Genomic DNA, 19,316 nt, shown 5'->3' on the forward strand with positions numbered 1-19,316 from the left:
GAGGCCCAACCAGCCCAGAGACCTCAGTTCTCTGGGCTCAGTTCTCTTTCTTGTTCCAACAGGAACGGTCAGGCATCTGCAATGTGGATGATGAATGGTGAGGCGCATGGGTTGCTGCCTCGGGGATCCGGTCTGATAGCCTCCTGGGTGGAGAGCTGAATGGCCAGAAGACATCCTGCTGACTTACAGAGCAGGTATGTAAGCCTGCTTTTATGCCGCGTGCAGCACCGGCAAAGCAGGCAGGCGGTCTCTAGTGGCAGCTAATCACTGTCCGGTGGAGACGCATGCGCGGTCTGAACTCCTTGAAAATTGCGCCAAATGTGAAGGATCTGCCTAGTTATGCTGTGCAGATCTTCTTGTCAGCATGGATGCTCGGCAGTGAAGGTCTCCCGTGTCGCCAGCCCCCCCACACGGGTTAGAGGTTTTGAAGGTATGATTCTTTGAAGTCTTATCTTTAAAGCTCTCTAAAAATTTCATTTATTTATATTGTTTTCTGCAGATGGTTTAATTACATGTTTAGTCCTGTCTAAGCCGGTTCCCAAATTAAACTTCTCTGTGAATTCTCTACGGCTTTATCAGTTGGTTTTCAATGGAAAGTCTGTAATGCCAAGACTTTTTTAGTAAAATACTTTCTGTGCATAGCAAATGGACAAATCAGATCTGACTCTCTTAGCCTGGTGTGGGACACCTATTCAATTCAGATCATGTGCTGATGATTAGTTTTTAATGATGTGGAATTCTCAAACAGGACTGCAGGCTCAGGTGAATAACCCAGATGAGGAAGGTGAAAATTCACGGTTTAAATATGAGTCGAATTGCTCCTACCTTGACGCTAGCAAAACCTGGCTACAAGCAATGTAATCGTTTTTGCCTTGGTTTCAAGATATTTGACACAGACGTTTGAGTCTTTTAATAGCCTGCTCCTTCTTCTCCGGTATATGCTACTAAACAGAAGTGTAAAGGGAGATGAACTCCGTCTAGTTCACACTGTTCTTTTCCTTGTTCAGAATCCTCTATCGATGTTTCTATTATAAAGGTTGAGCTGGTCTACTCTAGCATGATATTCACTGTCTATGACAAATATACTAAGCTACTAGACCTGACTATGGCTTCAACTGGTATGGGAGACCAGTCTATGCTGGCACTGATTCAATCCCATCAGATTCTGTGACTTGTAAAATTGGAAGGTGGTCCCTTCCAAGCTCAGTAGGGGTGCATTGAGTTGACTCTTGTTTTAAAGAGTTGAGAAAGTTTATTGAAGAATAAAGAGGTTTTAAACCCATACTCTTTGTTTCTGCTGGGTCTCCCTATTGAGGAAGGTGTGGTAGGAAGGATTCCATCTTCCCGAGTATATTAAAGGGTTTCTCCCGGTTGTTCCTAGTCCCAACCCAGATGTGTTTTTTCAACCACTCTTGGATCTAAAAGTCCTGAACAAACTCGTTTTTTTACCAACATGTCGAAATGGAGAATAGGGCGTCTGTCGTTTATTTCCTTAAAAAAGAGATACTTCATGGCAACTTTAGATATAAAAATGCCTACTCATATGTGAAGTCACTATTCTACCTGAGGTTTGCTATAAGGAAGGTGAAAAGGGTTCATTTTATTACTATTCAGAGACCTTTTATTCGGGCTAGCTTCAGCACCCATGGTTTTTTGCATAGGTCCTCACTCCTTTTACAGCTTGTTTTTCAGTTACTAGGAATCACAGTATAGAGGCGCTATCAAATCTATACGCTAGAAATCCTGGAAGAATATGTTTGGTTTATCACCTAGTAAAATCTCACCTTGCCCCTACATGGTCTGTCCTGTTTCTTGGGTTTTGATCGAGTCAGGGACTCGGTAGGTTCATCTCACATGAGAAAGTGTATGAAGATGAGGTTTGATGATATACCTTCTTCGGCTGTCTGTAGGTTCGGTGAGAAAGCCTTGCAGGTTTTAGGTCATCTGACCTTTACAATCCCTGCAGTTGAATGGGCCTGAGCAAAGTCGAGGCTCTTACAGTGGAAAATTTTGTCCGATAGTCTAGGAAGTTAGAAGACTTCTATTCTTTTAATGAGTATTTCAGCTCATGCTATAGAAAAGTTCTTTTTGTCACAAATCTTGGATTGTGAATTCTACAGACTCTTCTAATACGGGTTGCCTATATCGCATATGACAGAGTGTTGGGTCATGAAAGGATACAGAATAATCTTCATAATTCAACAGATTGTTGTCGGTTCTCTATGCTCTTCAGTAGTTCAAGGTCTTCTTGTAGGGAAGGCTGTAAAGCTGTGGTTAGACAATCAGACTACGGTCTCCTACCTAAACGTACGAGGCCGTACAGTAGTTATAATATTTTATTTCCTTGGCTCAAGGTTTATGTCCTGGGCTCGAAGTCATCGGGACTTCATTTCCGCCATTCACTTTAGAGGTATAGACAACGTAGTAGCGGACAATTTTAGCAGTTCAATATGGTCCCAGAACAAGTGGTCCCTCAATCCAGTAATTTTTTTGCTCGCCCGGTGAGGAGATTCAATCTGCCAGTCTTGGACCTTATGGCAAGTTGATCAAATGCAAAGGTAGGGTCGTTTGCCTCCCTCTTCAAGGTAGACGAGCCTATGGTAATGGATGGTCTTTCGATCCGGGGGGTATTTCACCTTGTTTTCAGTTTTTTTCCTGGTGAACCTTGTCCCAAGGGTCTGCAGAAGGGGACATCAGATTAAGCTCGGATGCTGACCATAGTGCCGTACTGACCAAACCACAGCTGGTTCTCGGTTTTTATTTAACATGTTCAGGTTGACGGCTTGGCTACGGCTAAACTAATTCTACATGGTAGGGGCATTAAAGTAGTGAGGTTTCAGTTACTGTTAAATTCTACCAGGTACTCTGCCTCTTTTGTCTACTAAAGAATTGGGACGTGCCTTCTCCTATTGTTACTATCCGGTGTTCTTACAAGGTTTTTTTTTCATGGTTTTAGTCTGTCTACCCTTAAAGTCCAAGTTCCGCTCTCAGTCAAGTTTGGTGATAAATGGGACTTCTTGTCCTCTCATTAGAAAATATATATATATATATTATTTATATATATATATATATATATATATTCGTTTAACCTCCTAAGTAAAGCTGTTTTTACTTTTGGGTTTTGTCTTTAGTTTTGAAATCTGTGTTCTCAGCCTTGCGAACCTTTGGATGCTGCTTCTTTAAAAGATCTAACCTTGAAAACAGTGTTTTTGTGGTCATTTCTTCAGCTAAGAGGATAGGGGTTCTCCTTTCTTCCTCTTCTGACTTAACTATACTTCTTCCTGATAAGGTGATTATGTACCCTATGCCCTTATTTCTTTGGAAAGTCATCTCCTCCAAGGTTATCAACCAGCCTGTTTTTTCCTTCCTTTTATGGTCCATCCTTGCCGGATTGAAATCTGTTTGGAGACAACTGAATGTGGGTTGGTCTAGACAAATACAATTTGATCGCTCATCTTCGTATGGCATGACTGATCATCTATTTGTGAATTTCTTTGGTGTTTTTATGGGGCAGTTTCCTTCAAGGCCTCGTTAGCTAGATGGCTGGTATTTAATTGGTTTATTCTTCCTCAAATCTACCTTTGCCTGCCTCCTTGAAAAATAATTCTGCTAGTGCTGTGACTGCCTCTTGGCACAATAAAGGCATGTGCTTCTCCGGAAGTTATATGCAAGGCGGCTGGCTACCTGGTCTTCTTTCAACACTTTTTGTTGAGCGTTGCAACCTAGACGTATTCTCTGCCTCTGACACAGTTTTTTGGGCTCTAGGTGTTGCATTTTATTGCCTAATTTCCCGCCCTTAGTGTTGATCTCGATATATCCCAATTGTACTGCCACCATATGCCAGGAAAAACTGCAATTTTACTTACCGTAAATTCCTTTTTCATTAATATGGTGGCAGTACATCACTCCCCCCCCTTTATATATGTATTTATATGTATATAGTTTTGGGTGTTTTATAAGTTCACTGAAGTGTTCTCGGTACGTACTGAGGTCTCTGGGCTGGTTTGGCCTCTTATACCTGGTAAGGGGAGGGACTTTTTATATGCTAATTATTTCTTTCAGATGCTTGGCCTAAGGGAAGAGTACATCCCAATTGTACTGCCACCATATTAAGGAAAAAGGAATTTACGGTAAGTAAAATTGCAGTTTTCCTGGCCCCATAGACTCCTGCAGTGCCCCTTTCCCGCAGTGCTTAAAACCCCATCAGCCTCTTGCCTGAATCCAGCGCTGATGTCCCTTGGCGCTGGGTCAGACTCTGCCGCATGCGCATTAGCTCTCCCCATAGTAAAGCATTATTCATTTTTTATTTTATTTTTTTATTGTCTTTATTACCGTATATACTCGAGTATAAGCATAGTTTTTCAGCACATTTTTTGTGCTGAAAAACCCCAACTCGGCTTATACTCGAGTCAATGTCTGTATTATGGCAATTTACATTGCCATAATACAGACTGGGGGCTGGCAGCGAGCGCTTACCTCTCCTGCAGCTCCTGTCAGCTCCCTTCTCCTCTGCGCCAGTCCGTTCAGCACCTCTGTCAGCTCCCAGTTTAAATCTTGCGAGAGCCGTGGGGTCATAGTGTGGCTCTCGCGAGACTTATTCTGTGAGCTGGCAGAAGAGCTGCACGGACCGGCGCGGAGGAGAAGGGAGCTGACAGGAGCTGTAGGAGAGGTAAGTGCTCCCTGCCAGCCCCCTCTTCCCCCCACTGAACTGCCAATGCCACTGGACCACCAGGGAAGGAGTGCCCCCCTCCCTGCCATCTATCAAGCAGGGAGGGGGGACGAAAAAAAAATATAACAATAAAATAAAATAATATTTTAAAAATAATAATAAAATAATTATTAAAATTATTATTAAAAAAATAATAATAAAAATGCCCACCGAGGCTCTGCAACACACACTCACACTGCATTCATATACACACACTGCATTCATACACACACACTGCACTCATACACACACTGCACTCATACACACACTGCACTCATACACACACTGCACTCATACACACACTGCACTCATACACACACTGCACTCATACACACACTGCACTCATACACACACTGCACTCATACACACACTGCACTCATACACACACTGCACTCATACACACACTGCACTCATACACACACTGCACTCATACACACACTGCACTCGTACACACACACTGCACTCGTACACACACACTGCACTCGTACACACACACTGCACTCGTACTCACACACACTGCACTCGTACACACACACTGCACTCGTACTCACACACACTGCACTCGTACTCACACACACTGCACTCGTACTCACACACACTGCACTCGTACTCACACACACTGCACTCGTACTCACACACACTGCACTCGTACTCACACACACTGCACTCGTACACTCACACACACTGCACTCATACACTCACACACACTGCACTCATACACTCACACACACTGCACTCGTACACACACACTGCACTCGTACACACACACTGCACTCGTACACACACACACTGCATTCATTATATACACACACTGTAAATAAATATTCAATTAATATAATTTTTTTAGGATCTAATTTTATTTAGAAATTTACCAGTAGCTGCTGCATTTCCCACCCTAGTCTTATACTCGAGTCAATACGTTTTCCCAGTTTTTTGAGGTAAAATTAGGGGCCTCTGCTTATATTCGGGTCGGCTTATACTCTAGTATATACGGTATATTGTTTTCTTTATATGACATGTGCAAATAACATACAATTCAGTTAATTCAGTTCATTTGAATGAGATTGTCTATAAGTTAAACATAAATCAGGCATAGAAGTACAAACATTTGTCAAACAACATATATCACATTGAGTGTGTCTCACAGTGGTTCAGCGGTTTCGAATGGCTTTTATCCTTTACTTTAAACAATATCAATTACTTGTACAGGGGACTCCCGTGATGGTTCTTAATCAGACCTTTCATCTCTACATTGTCTTGTTCACTAATATTGTATTGTTCATTAATTGCCAACTCCATTCGTAAGTGAAATAATAGATTCATTATATTTTTCCATATTGGGACGTTTTTAGTTTTCAGTTTCTGGCTATTAGAATTTTAAAAGCTACAAAACAATGTATAATGGCATTTCTTTCCTTCTTTTTGAACTTGGGCCATCTCAAATGTAATAAGGCTACCTCCGGCACAACTCTAAGACTATATTCTATCATTTTATATATAAGAACAAATATATTTTTCCATTGCTTCTTTATTTCAGTACAGCTCCACCAGATATGTATGTATGTATGAACCTCTACTCTTGTCACACCTCCAGCAGAAATCAATTGACAAAGTAAACATTCTAGCTATCCTTGATACTACTTGTTGATAAGTTTATATTGAGTGTCCTGCAAGCTTATACCATTGATAGCTTTCCTTGTCTCTAGTAATGATTTATACCATTCTATATATGTAAATTTGAATATTTAATTTGTTTTCCCATTTTACTAGAGCATTAATTTAATCCTCATTTTTATTCATTTTTATCATACTCCATGCGTTGGAGAGAATGTTATAAACGTGATTTTGGTTAAAAATGCACCGCAAATCCTCATTTATTCCTGTTTTACTAAACCTTAAATGTTGCTTCAATGTATACTTTACTCTTAGGTAGTTAAAAAAGTTCAGATGAAGGGAGATTAAAAACTGTTTAATCAAAAATGTTTTTTTTTTTTTTTTTTTTAGTATTTTCTATTAGGTGGTCCATAGTTGTAATATTACATCATTTCCAGTTAGTTAAGGCCACATTTGCCTCCAGTACCTCAAATTGCATAAAGCTAAAAATATTTCCCTTAATATCTAGAATTTAACAGAATCCCAAGTCTCAAGTCTTAAAATATAAGTTTCAATGTTAGGTAGGGGTTTATGAGAACAATTCCATATTATTTGAAATATATTAGATTAATTCAGACTATTCATTTCCATTACATACCAGTTTTATTTAAGTTCAGTTACCAGCTCTAGATTGTGTGTGTGTGTGTGTGTGTGTGTATGTATGTATGTATGTATGTATATATAAATATATGTATATGTATATGTATGTGTATATATATATATATATATATATATATATATATATATATATATAGTAACTATACTTTGCAAAATAGTAATATTAGGTAAATTTAGACAGCCTTTCTCTTTTTTTCTAGAAAGTAAAGAAATATTTAATCTTGGTTGTTTCCCCTTCCAAATATATTGATTAAAACTTTTTTTTTTTGTTTAAATTCTTTATTTTTGATGTGCATAAGAGTAACAAGCATTCTTGCTATGCCACAACAGCAAAAGCAAATTAGGCGTGAACAATGAGGTTAACAGAGTAGGCATATTGGCATAACTGTGCACATTTTTGTTAAAAAACAAAACATAAAATAACATTCAGCTTGGTCGTGTAGTTAGTGTTAAATAGCTTGACAGTAGCTGCTTTTTTTCTATAAGTAAACAGATGGATGCTAGTAACTAAGAGAAGCAAACAAGATCGTTATCCTTCCTTACACGCCATGAGTTTTGCTCACATGGAACGCGTCATACCAGAAACAGGGTATGTTGGGTACATTAGGACAAGTTAAAGTAGGTATACGGTAGGTTAACGTGCACGTTAGATCATCAGTAATAAGCCGCATTGCAGTAGCATTAGGCAGCGTGAGGGGAGGTATCAGAAATGAGAAGTAATTAATTTATAACAAAAAAGTGTAACATGCAGGGCTCGGTGTCTGGTAATTGGGCTTGGTGTCCTTATAGTGGTAGCCTATGGTTACACAATTTAGGATTATAATATGTCCCAGGAGGCTTACTTTCCTACCAAGGCAGGCAATAGTATTACAGGCTTTATGCCTTTTAAGAATACATCTGACCGCTTAGAACACTTTGCAAACGTTAACTAGCTATCCTAAAGAAATAACTGCAAAGTTAAACAAGATTTACAAGAAATAGACTGTTTTAAGCCTGCAACTATGTATAGACATATCAACAAATATTATAGTTTAAACTGATAACGTAAATGCATCAAATACCACAAGTAGTGGAGTTACCAAAGGAGATCACTGATAACTGTGCTTATCTACGGGGCGTCTCAGATTAGGCATATATTAGCATTCAAATGTGTGATACAGGCTAGTTCTAGGTACTCTGCATTAGGTTGCTAGTCGACTGCAAGTTATTACATTGAAAAGGTGTGTAGCATGGGTGGGCAACGAGCCTAAACCAAAACACAAAAGCAGCAGGCTATGCGTCTCAGCAATAATCATGGTAACCCCTGCATCTGTATCCCCGCGGTACTCCAATGAGCAGAGCAGAGATCCAGTTGATGCTTAGGGCCAAAGTGGTAAGAGGCAGTGCTTAACATTAAAAACGAAAAAAATATATGAACAGGTCTTAGAATATGAGTATCACATGTGTGGTAGAGTATACGAGCAGTGAATGTCAACGGCTAGCAATCGGGACACATGCCAGGCTGTGTTGTCAGGTGTGGCAAGGGACAAAAGTGTCATCAGCCTGAGTCTCCCATGTGCAGATCAGCCTATTCCCACTCTCACCGCACCAGTCCCATTGAGTAGCCAAAGTCCATCGGTTCCTTCCCTGGCCGGTCGTGGATGAGCTCTTTGCTTTTCCAGTTCTCTGCTCAGGAACCCTGCTGCGTCGCAGGCGATGTCACAGTGTGATCCATGCGTTCCCCCATGTGAGTAAGTGCCCTGCCATTTAGCAGTTGCTGGGGTTGCCGCGTGCTCGGCATGTCGCGTGCAGCAGTGCGTCTTGCTTTGAGGCCCGGGAACAGGAATAGTGCTGCCTGGGGAGCATGGCGCCGTTACCCGTCTTGTAGTTTGACGGCTCCATTTCGGTCGGGATGCTGTTCCACAGTCGTGGGTGAGATTTTCCCGCAGTCTGCGCCTGGTAGCTGGGCGGATCCATGCCTCCACATCTCTTATTGCCTGTCTGAAGAGTTGTCTCCGGGCACACAGCTTCGTCCAGAGGTAGGTACAGATCTGGTTATAGAATTCCGGGACATGCTTGGGCGACTTGGTGAGTGCGTGCCTTGTCTTAGGCTGCCGCTGAGCCGCCATCTTGGTGAGGCCCTGATGGTTCTGGGTGCTTAAGGTTTTCGTTGCTTGGGTTCTCTGCGATATGGGGGTATTCGCCCCCGGCGAGGACCGGGATATCCCCCGCCGGGCCATAGGGGGGGTGGTTGGGCTGCTATGATTTCTCGCTGATGAGCGCGTCCCGGGCCGTGAGATCGGCCGCCTCCCCTGGGCCACGGGTCCCGCTCTGGCATAGGCCGCATGGCCGGTTTCAGCCTTTCCTCGGCGCTCCCGTGCCGGGTTGGCATCGTTTTAAAGCCTATTTCGTCCTGCGCCCTTTGCTGGTCACCGTGTGTCGTTAGCGCTTTTCGGATCGCTCAGTATCTCCGCTCTTTGGTCTGATGTAGCGGGAGCTCTGAGATTATGCGGCCGGCCATCTTGGCTATGAGGCCCCGTCCCCATTAAAACTCTTTTGAATCATCTTCAACCAACTATCTTGAATTTTGAGAGGGAACATTTGGAATAAATCTAGCCATTTTGGTTATGGATATGAGTTAATGATATTCGCTCTCCCTATCCACGATACTTACACTTTTTTCCAGTCTTTCAGGGTATGATTTGTGGCTTTTAATAATTTAAAAAAAAATATTTCCATACAAGTTTGATTTTTTTTTTGATTTTTTTTTTTTGGGGTATCGTCACTCCTAGATAGTTTTACTTTTTTAGACCATACAAAGCCATATTTGGTTTTAATTGCATTTTTTATCTCTGTTGTTAAATTTCAGCTCATAATAATTGATTTTTCTGTTATGATTTCTTAAAATTAGAAGCTTCAGTAAACTCTACCATTAAATGTTCCAATGACTTAATTAGATCTGTTGGTGTGATCAATTTATCATCTGCATATACCGTATATACTCGAGTATAAGCGGAGTTTTTTTTTTTTTTAATTCTTTATTTTTATTGTGCATGAATAACAATCGCTTGTCAGTAATGCCACAACAGCAAAATCCAGCATTTTGTACAGACAGATTTGGTAACCGCTATATAGCATTTAAATGGGACATACACATTTTTATAGTAATAAAGTAGGCTAGTCATATGTAGGTTCGTCGCATTAACTATAGTGAGTTACAACTTCGCTTCGTAAAAGTAGATTATAGTGAACATTTCTATTGCATATCCTCGCTTATAGGAAAAAAAAATAAAAAGATTAGGCCCATTAGTTGAGACATGTACAGAGATATGCCGCTTACGGTCCAATACACCGATATAAGTCAGAGCATGGTATAAAAAAAAGATAGAAAATTAAAATAAAAAAATAAACGTTTAGCCAAGGGAAACTAAAACTCAGGCTTAGCATGCAAGGAGTATAGGCTTGTAAGCCAGTAAGTTTCGATTTTTCTACATAACAATCACGCTTGTGAAATATAAAAACACATGTACAGTGAGTAATACAGGCTACGTCTAGCTGTTGTCTCTTACATTAAGTTACGCTTGCTTAGTTCACGCTGTTACACATTGCTAGTGTGTCGTAAGGATCAATGTAAAGATCCACTGGGTAATGTGGACATGTAATGAGAGTTGACAGTAGTTTCCCAGTATCTAGTAAGCATCACTATTGCTCTAAGCATCTCTAGTAATAGTGTAGTGCTGTAAGAGGTAGCCAGTGCATGTGCTATATTGTGTGATGGCGTCGTTTATCTGGGATTACTCCCATGCTGCTTGCCCGGGAGGGCAGGGCACCTGCTATAGTGGGCACACCCACAGTTTACACCATGGATTGCAAATTTCCCTTAGTTAGCTAGGCATGAGTGAAAGTGGATTGGCAACCCCTGTGTTTTTATTGTGCCCTGTATGCTAGCTTAGTTATGTGTTACAATGGTCTGCGGCTCAGTGTACAAGCTTAAGTGTGTTCAGACCAGATATCGAGCAACATGTATAGCATACTGTCACCCAGATAGACCAATAGATCGTAAGTCCTTATATGTTTCAGGTACTGCCGTCTTGGTGGGTCCGGCGCAGCGTGGATGTTAGAGGACAGATGGTCGGTCACTGCCTGCTCCAGCTTGTCGGCTTGAGTTGGTGCAAGCGTCCTTTTAGGCTTAGCTGCTAGCAATGTCTCACCAGATGCGATTCTTAAGGTAGCCTCTGTTGGGAAACGAGGTGAGGGTGTTCTCCAGGAGCAATGTTGAGTCCGTCGCCTTCTCATGCGGTCCTCTTCGCTTGGCGGCAGAGTTGTGAGTGTGGTGCATACTGGTGCTTCCGCCGCTGTGGGTCTGGTAGGTCTTGGGTCTGCTGTCACTTGTAGTAGATCGATTGAAGGGCATCGGTGTAGTGGAGCCTTCAACTCCTCTGGCCTCTCCGACCTGAATCATGTCGTGATGCAGTGTGTTCAGTGCTCCACTGTTATGTGCACCCATCTGCTTATTTCGGCGCGCGTGGCAGCCGCCATCTTGCATGCTGCTGTGAGGCCCTCGAGTGTGCCGGCGGCGCCTTGGTGCCTCAGCTGCCATGCCCCCGGGCGAGGACCGGGATCACCCCCCCGGTCCAAAGGGGGGGGGACAGGGCCGGGTCCGCTCAAGCCCCAGTCTGGGCGCTGTGTGGCAGGATAGCGGTGCGGCGGCCGTCCGCCCCGCTCACCGCCGGAGAAGCCTTAGTCGGGACAAAGTTTCCTCCTCCAGGGGACTGTAGCCGGGGAGGCCAGCCTCACCCTGGCACCAGCAGATCCTCTGCTTTGGGCTGTACGGTTTACGGTCAGTTTTTCGAAGAAAATCTCGTTTTTCCAGCGTATTTCGAGCTGTGTAGCAGGAGCCTCTGTTGCCTGCGACCGTCCAGCTCGGCGGTCCGGCCCCGCCCCCCATAAGCGGAGTTTTTAAGCACATTTTTTATGCTTATACTAGAGTCAGGGTCTGTATTATGGCAACTTACATTGCCATAATACAGACCAGGACCGCCGGGCTCATTATATGCTGGGGGGGCCGGCAGCAAGTTGTTACTTACCTTTCCAGCAGTTTTCTTCAACTCCCTGTGTAAATCTCGCGAGTCCCACGGCCGTCAGAGCGTTGCCACGGGTTACCATGGCAATGCTCCGCGCGGCATGCAGACCGTGAGATTTACACAGGGGACCTGGAGGAGCTGCAAGAAAGTTAAGTAACAACTTGCTGCCGGCCCCCCTCTGCTCAGTATAGGCTAGTTTTATGCTTTTGTTATACAGAGGATTTGAGACAACCCCTAGTTTTTTTTTTATTTTCTATTCCCTCTTTCTTTTTTTTGAATAGAAGGGTGGGGTGGCCGCCTAAGGTGCGGACCTTCAAACTTGTATGTGATATGGGCCTTGTTAGCCACTACGATTATCTGTCACTACTCTAGACTCTCTGCTAGATGTTCAATAAAAAGTCCTAGGATACATTTGTAGAGGTTTAATGGGTTCACTGAGCCTAGTCAGAAATGAATGCATACCTTCCATAGTATTATTTTGTAACACATTGTTCCCTTGTTGTGTTACATTAAAGGAACATTGTCTCTGCGCAGTAGAATTATTGCAAGTTTCTCTGCACTGTGAAATTAGAAACCCATTAGTAAATCCACTATAAAGAACTGAATCTTTTAAAGAAGCCATGAAACTCTTAAAATATTTTTAGCCTTTTTTTACTGTCATTGTTTTATTTGTTGTTATGGTGAAATAAAGTTGAACTCTCAGTATACATATTAAAATGATATGTTTCACCCTCCTATAGGTTGGGATATATTTCTTCTCCTTCCAAGATTATTCTCCCTATGCTGTTGAATGCTAGTAGAGTAGTGCCAAGATGGGAAATTTTCACAGCAGTCTTTTAGCAAACAAACCGAAATGCTATTTTTGCAACCCTGATATATTGATAGTTGATTTGGCACATAACCAAATATTTTAAAGAAATCTCAAACTCTACATTCTGATTAATCCAACCAATTAATTTATCAGAATAAATAGAATGTATTATAATACTTTCCTTTGTGGCATCAGTGACTTTTGAAGATTTACCACACTATTCCCTTCAGAAATATGGATGTTAAAAATGCAATAAAAAAAAAAGATCCTTTGATGGTGATTGCATGAACGGAGAGTAATAAATTAATAATTGTCATAAAAAAACAGTGATAGTAGCTGCACAGATATTGAAGGGGTAGTTACACACACTCTGATCAGCATTCTGTCAGGATTACTGTTTGATCCAGCACGTAGAACTGTATAGCACGGATGACAAATAAGTAACGTATTACCGGTCCTTAGAATGGCCGGATTTAACGTGCAAAGAAAAGTCAAAAATACTAGCCGAGGTCAGGGAACACAGAAAGGGACACAGCGATGAGGAAAGCCAGGAGTCAGGATACCAGAATACAGAGAAGTCAATAAACAAAGCCAAAGTAAAAAAACAGGTAGAAAACTATAAACAGGAACGTGCTCTCGGACAACCACAAGGGAAACCACGACAGGGCACTGAGCAGGATGAGAACTGGGCCTATATACCCCTCCTCTAGATCTGATAGGCTGTAACCGGCCTTTGACCCCAAATTCAGTTACCAGGTTTCATTTGCATAACTGTTGCTCAGCATTACCCCTTCTGTGGATTAGGTTGCTGCTCGGCACAACTTTTCCTGTGTGGACAGTAAATGTCATTAACCACATTTTTATAAGCGGATGAATACGTGACACATTCTTAGAGATTATATTCACACTGCATTCATTATATACACACACATTCTGCATTCATTATATACACTCGCTGTAAATAAATATTCAAAAACATTTAACCTACTGATGCCTCAATTAATGTTACATAGTTACATAGTTAGATAGCTGAAAAGAGACTTGCGTCCATCAAGTTCAGCCTTCCTCACACCTGTTTTTTGCTGTTGATCCAAAAGGCAAAATCCAATAAGGCAATGTAATTTTATTGGGATCTATTTTTATTTTGAAATTCACCAGTAGCTGCTGCATTTCCCACCCTAGGCTTATACTCGAATCAATACGTTTTTTGTGGTAAAATTAGGTGCCTCGGCTTATATTTGGGTTGGCTTATACTAGAGTATATATGGTAGGTTTATTTTTGATTCTAGTGATTGTAATAAAACTCCTTTTCATATTTTTATTTTTCCTAATCCTACATGGAAATGATATGGTTTCAGTCAATCAGGGCCGGACTGGCCCACCGGGATACCTGGGAAATTTCCCGGTGGGCCGCGGCATCTGGGGGCTGCGCATGTATGTGCCACCGGGTGGCCGGTCCGGTGGCACACTCAGAGGGGGGCCGGCGGCCGCGTTCCACACTGCAGCCTCGCCGGTCCGGCTGCACTCCTACTGCTGAGGGCTGAAGGGGGAGGGAGCATATCTCTACCATGCTCCCTCGCGGTTCCCACAATTCACAGCACGGATGCTGCTGTGAATTGTGGGAACCGCGAGGGAGCATGGTAGAGATATGCTCCCTCCCCCTTCAGCCCTCAGCAGTAGGAGTGCAGCCGGACCGGCGAGGCTGCAGTGTGGAACGCGGCCGGCCCCCTGACTCCTCCCCCTGGGGGGGAGGGGGGGTGAATAGAGAGAGATACAGAGGGGGGGGGTTAATAGAGAGAGATACATGGGGGGTTAATAGAGAGAGATACGGGGGGGTTAATAGAGAGAGATGAGGGGGGGTAATAGAGAGAGATACAGGGGGGGGTAATAGAGAGAGATACAGAGGGGGGGTAATAGAGAGAGATACAGAGGGGGGTAATAGAGAGAGATACAGAGGGGGGTAATAGAGAGAGATACAGAGGGGGGTAATAGAGAGAGATACAGAGGGGGGGTTAATAGAGAGAGATACAGAGGGGGGGTTAATAGAGAGAGATACAGAGGGGGGGTTAATAGAGAGAGATACAGAGGGGGGGTTAATAGAGAGAGATACAGAGGGGGGGTTAATAGAGAGAGATACAGAGGGGGGTTAATAGAGAGAGATACAGAGGGGGGTTAATAGAGAGAGATACAGAGGGGGGTGAATAGAGAGAGATACAGAGGGGGGTGAATAGAGAGAGATACAGAGGGGGGGGGGTGAATAGAGAGAGATACAGGGGGGGGGGGTGAATAGAGAGAGATACAGAGGGGGGGTGAATAGAGAGAGATACAGAGGGGGGTTAATAGAGAGAGATACAGGGGGGGTTAATAGAGAGAGATACAGGGGGGGTTAATAGAGAGAGATACGGGGGGTTAATAGAGAGAGATACAGGGGGGGGTAATAGAGAGAGATACAGAGGGGGGGTAATAGGGAGAGATACAGAGGGGGGTAATAGAGAGAGATACAGAGGGGGGTAATAGAGAGAGATACAGAGGGGGGTAATAGAGAGAGATACAGAGGGGGGGGTTAATAGAGAGAGATACAGAGGGGGGGTTAATAGAGAGAGATACAGAGGGGGGGTTAATAGAGAGAGATACAGAGGGGGGGTTAATAGAGAGAGATACAGAGGGGGGGTTAATAGAGAGAGATACAGAGGGGGGGTTAATAGAGAGAGATACAGAGGGGGGGTTAATAGAGAGAGATACAGAGGGGGGGTTAATAGAGAGAGATACAGAGGGGGGGTTAATAGAGAGAGATACAGAGGGGGGGTTAATAGAGAGAGATACAGAGGGGGGTTAATAGAGAGAGATACAGAGGGGGGTTAATAGAGAGAGATACAGAGGGGGGTTAATAGAGAGAGATACAGAGGGGGGTTAATAGAGAGAGATACAGAGGGGGGTTAATAGAGAGAGATACAGAGGGGGGTGAATAGAGAGAGATACAGAGGGGGGTGAATAGAGAAAGATACAGAGGGGGTGAATAGAGAGAGATACAGAGGGGGGTGAATAGAGAGAGATACAGAGGGGGTGAATAGAGAGAGATACAGAGGGGGGTGAATAGAGAGAGATACAGAGGGGGGGGTGAATAGAGAGAGATACAGAGGGGGGGGTGAATAGAGAGAGATACAGGGGGGGTTAATAGAGAGAGATACAGGGGGGGTTAATAGAGAGAGATACGGGGGGTTAATAGAGAGAGATACAGAGGGGGGTTAATAGAGAGAGATACAGAGGGGGGTTAATAGAGAGAGATACAGAGGGGGGTTAATAGAGAGAGATACAGAGGGGGGGTTAATAGAGAGAGATACAGAGGGGGGGTTAATAGAGAGAGATACAGAGGGGGGTTAATAGAGAGAGATACAGAGGGGGTTAATAGAGAGAGATACAGAGGGGGGTTAATAGAGAGAGATACAGGGGGGTTAATAGAGAGAAATACAGAGGGGGGTGAATAGAGAGAGAGACAGAGGGGGTGGGGGGGTGAAAAGAGAGATACAGAGGGGGGGTGAATAGAGAGAGAGACAGAGGGGGGGAGTGCCACAGGGAGAGGGGGGAGAGTGAGACACAAGGGGAGAAAAAGGGGCGAATAGAGAGAGAGACAGAGGGGGAGGGAGAGTGCCACAGGGAAAGGAGGGAGAAAGAGACAGAGGGGGGAGGGTGAGACACAAGGGGAGAAAGAGGGGTGAATAGAGAGAGACAGACAGAGGGGGAGGGAGAGTGCCACAGGGAAACTCTAGCCCTGGAGCTACGGGCTAGAGTTCACTCTCACCACTGCGACCACCAGGGATTCCTGGTGTTCCCAGTGGTGAGAGTGAACTCTAGCCCCATACAAACACTGCCCACACACACCATACAGGGGAGGGGAGGGGAGGGGAGGGGAGGGGGAGGAAAGTACACTATGGGAGGGGAGGGGGAGGAAAGTACACTATGGGAGGGGAGGGGGAGGAAAGTACACTATGGGAGGGGAGGGGGAGGAAAGTACACTATGGGAAGGGAAGGGGGAGGAAAGTACACTATGGGAGGGGAGGGGGAGGAAAGTACACTATGGGAAGGGAAGGGAGGAAAGTACACTATGGGAAGGGAAGGGGGGGAAGTACACTATGGGAAGGGAAGGGGGAGGAAAGTACACTATGGGAGGGGAGGGGGAGGAAAGTACACTATGGGAGGGGAGGGGGAGGAAAGTACACTATGGGAGGGGAGGGGGGGAAGTACACTATGGGAGGGGAGGGGGGGGGAAATACTATGGGAGGGGAGGGGGGGGGAAATACTATGGGAGGGGAGGGGGGGGGAAATACTATGGGAGGGGAGGGGGGGGAAATACTATGGGAGGGGAGGGGGGGAGAATACTATGGGAGGGTAGGGGGGGAGAATACTATGGGAGGGGAGGGGGGGAGAATACTATGGGAGGGGAGGGGGGGAGAATACTATGGGAGGGGAGGGGGGGAGAATACTATGGGAGGGGAGGGGGGGAGAATACTATGGGAGGGGAGGGGGGAGAATACTATGGGAGGGGAGGGGGGGAGAATACTATGGGAGGGGAGGGGGGAGAATACTATGGGAGGGGAGGGGGGAGAATACTATGGGAGGGGAAGGGGGAGAATACTATGGGAGGGGAGGGGGGAGAATACTATGGGAGGGGAGAGGGGAGAATACTATGTGAGGGGAGGGGGGAGAATACTATGGGAGGGGAGGGGGGAGAATACTATGGGAGGGGAGGGGGGGAGAATACTATGGGAGGGGAGGGGGGGAGAATACTATGGGAGGGGAGGGGGGGAGAATACTATGGGAGGGGAGGGGGGGAGAATACTATGGGAGGGCAGGGGGGGAGAATACTATGGGAGGGCAGGGGGGGAGAATACTATGGGAGGGGAGGGGGGAGAATACTATGGGAGGGGAGGGGGGAGAATACTATGGGAGGGGAGGGGGGAGAATACTATGGGAGGAGGGGGGAATACTATGGGAGGGGGGAGAATACTATGGGGGGGGAGAATACTATGGAAAGGGGGGGACACTATGGGATGAGGGGGGGGAATACTATGGGATGAGGGGGGAAATTTCCTGGAATTTCTTTCTAAAAATGAGGTGCGTGTTATACGCCTGTGCGTGTTATACACCGATAAATACGGTATATATGGTCTATTATTTTTTATAATTTTTTAAATTCGATTATCAGCCTTTTGATTTTTTTAGTCTATTTAAAAGGAGTCTGTAGCGGAGGGCAGGTATTAAAGACCACAATCTCCGCTGGTTCCACGAGTACATCCACAGTCAGCGCTGAAGGGTAAGACAAATCCCCAAATCCTCCCAATAACCGGACGAAACACAGTCTGGGAGTCAACTAACTCGTTTTATTCACAGCTGGCATATTTATACAGTTCCCCATGCAAGGGGTTTCCAGACAGTAAATCCAGGGGATTTCTCCCATCATACATTGTAACTTTCCCAACAGGCTGTGCTGCACGAGAAGGATACACCCACTAAAATGGACGATTAAGTGGATTATCCCCTCGTGCAGCAGAACTGACAATCTATATTAAAATACGGTTTTCACATTTTATTCGGTAGATTTAAATGACCGAACGTTCGGCAGGTAGCTGGGGTCTGAGCGCACCTTTCGTGAGAATACCGCTCAGATCCCGGCGGAATTGACCGAACGCCGCACAAATATAACTTTACATAGAAGTTCCCCTCAATCTGTCGAACATATCCAGGGGAACGATTCTACCGAAAAACCGGGCTCCCGAATGGCTTGGAAGTGCAGCGGTGCTCGCATCATCGAGTAGCCGTTTTTGGTTCCAGGCACTCGACGACCAAGCACCGCTGCCAAATAGACGAATCCAAGATGGCCGACCGCCGCATGGTCGGTAGTCGAACGACGGCCACCCAGAATAGTCTATAATTACCGATTGCAACATTGTTGCAATCGGTTAACAATTGCCACACGACCCTAAGTGTGTGGTCTATCAGGGGAGCCCTTATTCGTTCGGCGAACGGCTTAAGTCACCGCTGTTCGTCGAACGAAGTCTTTGTATGCTGGTAGCTTACGGCTGCCAGCATGCGAATCGCCCTAACATAACACATACACAGCAAATATACATGGCACATAATACAGCCTCCAGACAACCTTCCCAGATTATAGTTCCACAGTGGCTAGGTTTGCCACAATGCTCCCCCAAAATCAAGCCGGCATACACAGTCTGATCCCAACGGATCGGCTTGGGGAGGTCCGGGAAAATACTCACAGATCACTTTTCAAGTTCAGTTTGTCTAGATAACCCGTCGGCGTTACCGTTTTGCTTCCCTGGGCGATAGTGTATCGTAAAGTCAAAGGGCTGCAGCGCCAAACTCCAGCGCAGCAGCCGGCCGTTGTCTCCTGCTACACGGTTAAGCCACACCAACGGGTTGTGATCTGTGAGTAGGGAGAAAGGTTGTC

The 19,316-nt window shown here is 44.7% G+C and overlaps 1 protein-coding gene across 5 annotated transcripts in view; it reads left to right on the plus strand.

Moving 5' to 3' along the window:
* Positions 1 to 19,316, plus strand: part of HUS1 (HUS1 checkpoint clamp component) — a 191,632-nt gene that overhangs the window by 57,146 nt on the left and 115,170 nt on the right. The gene's annotated exons all lie outside the window — the stretch shown is intronic.

Source organism: Pelobates fuscus, chromosome 4, assembly GCF_036172605.1.
Source record: "Pelobates fuscus isolate aPelFus1 chromosome 4, aPelFus1.pri, whole genome shotgun sequence".
Lineage (NCBI taxonomy): Eukaryota > Metazoa > Chordata > Amphibia > Anura > Pelobatidae > Pelobates > Pelobates fuscus.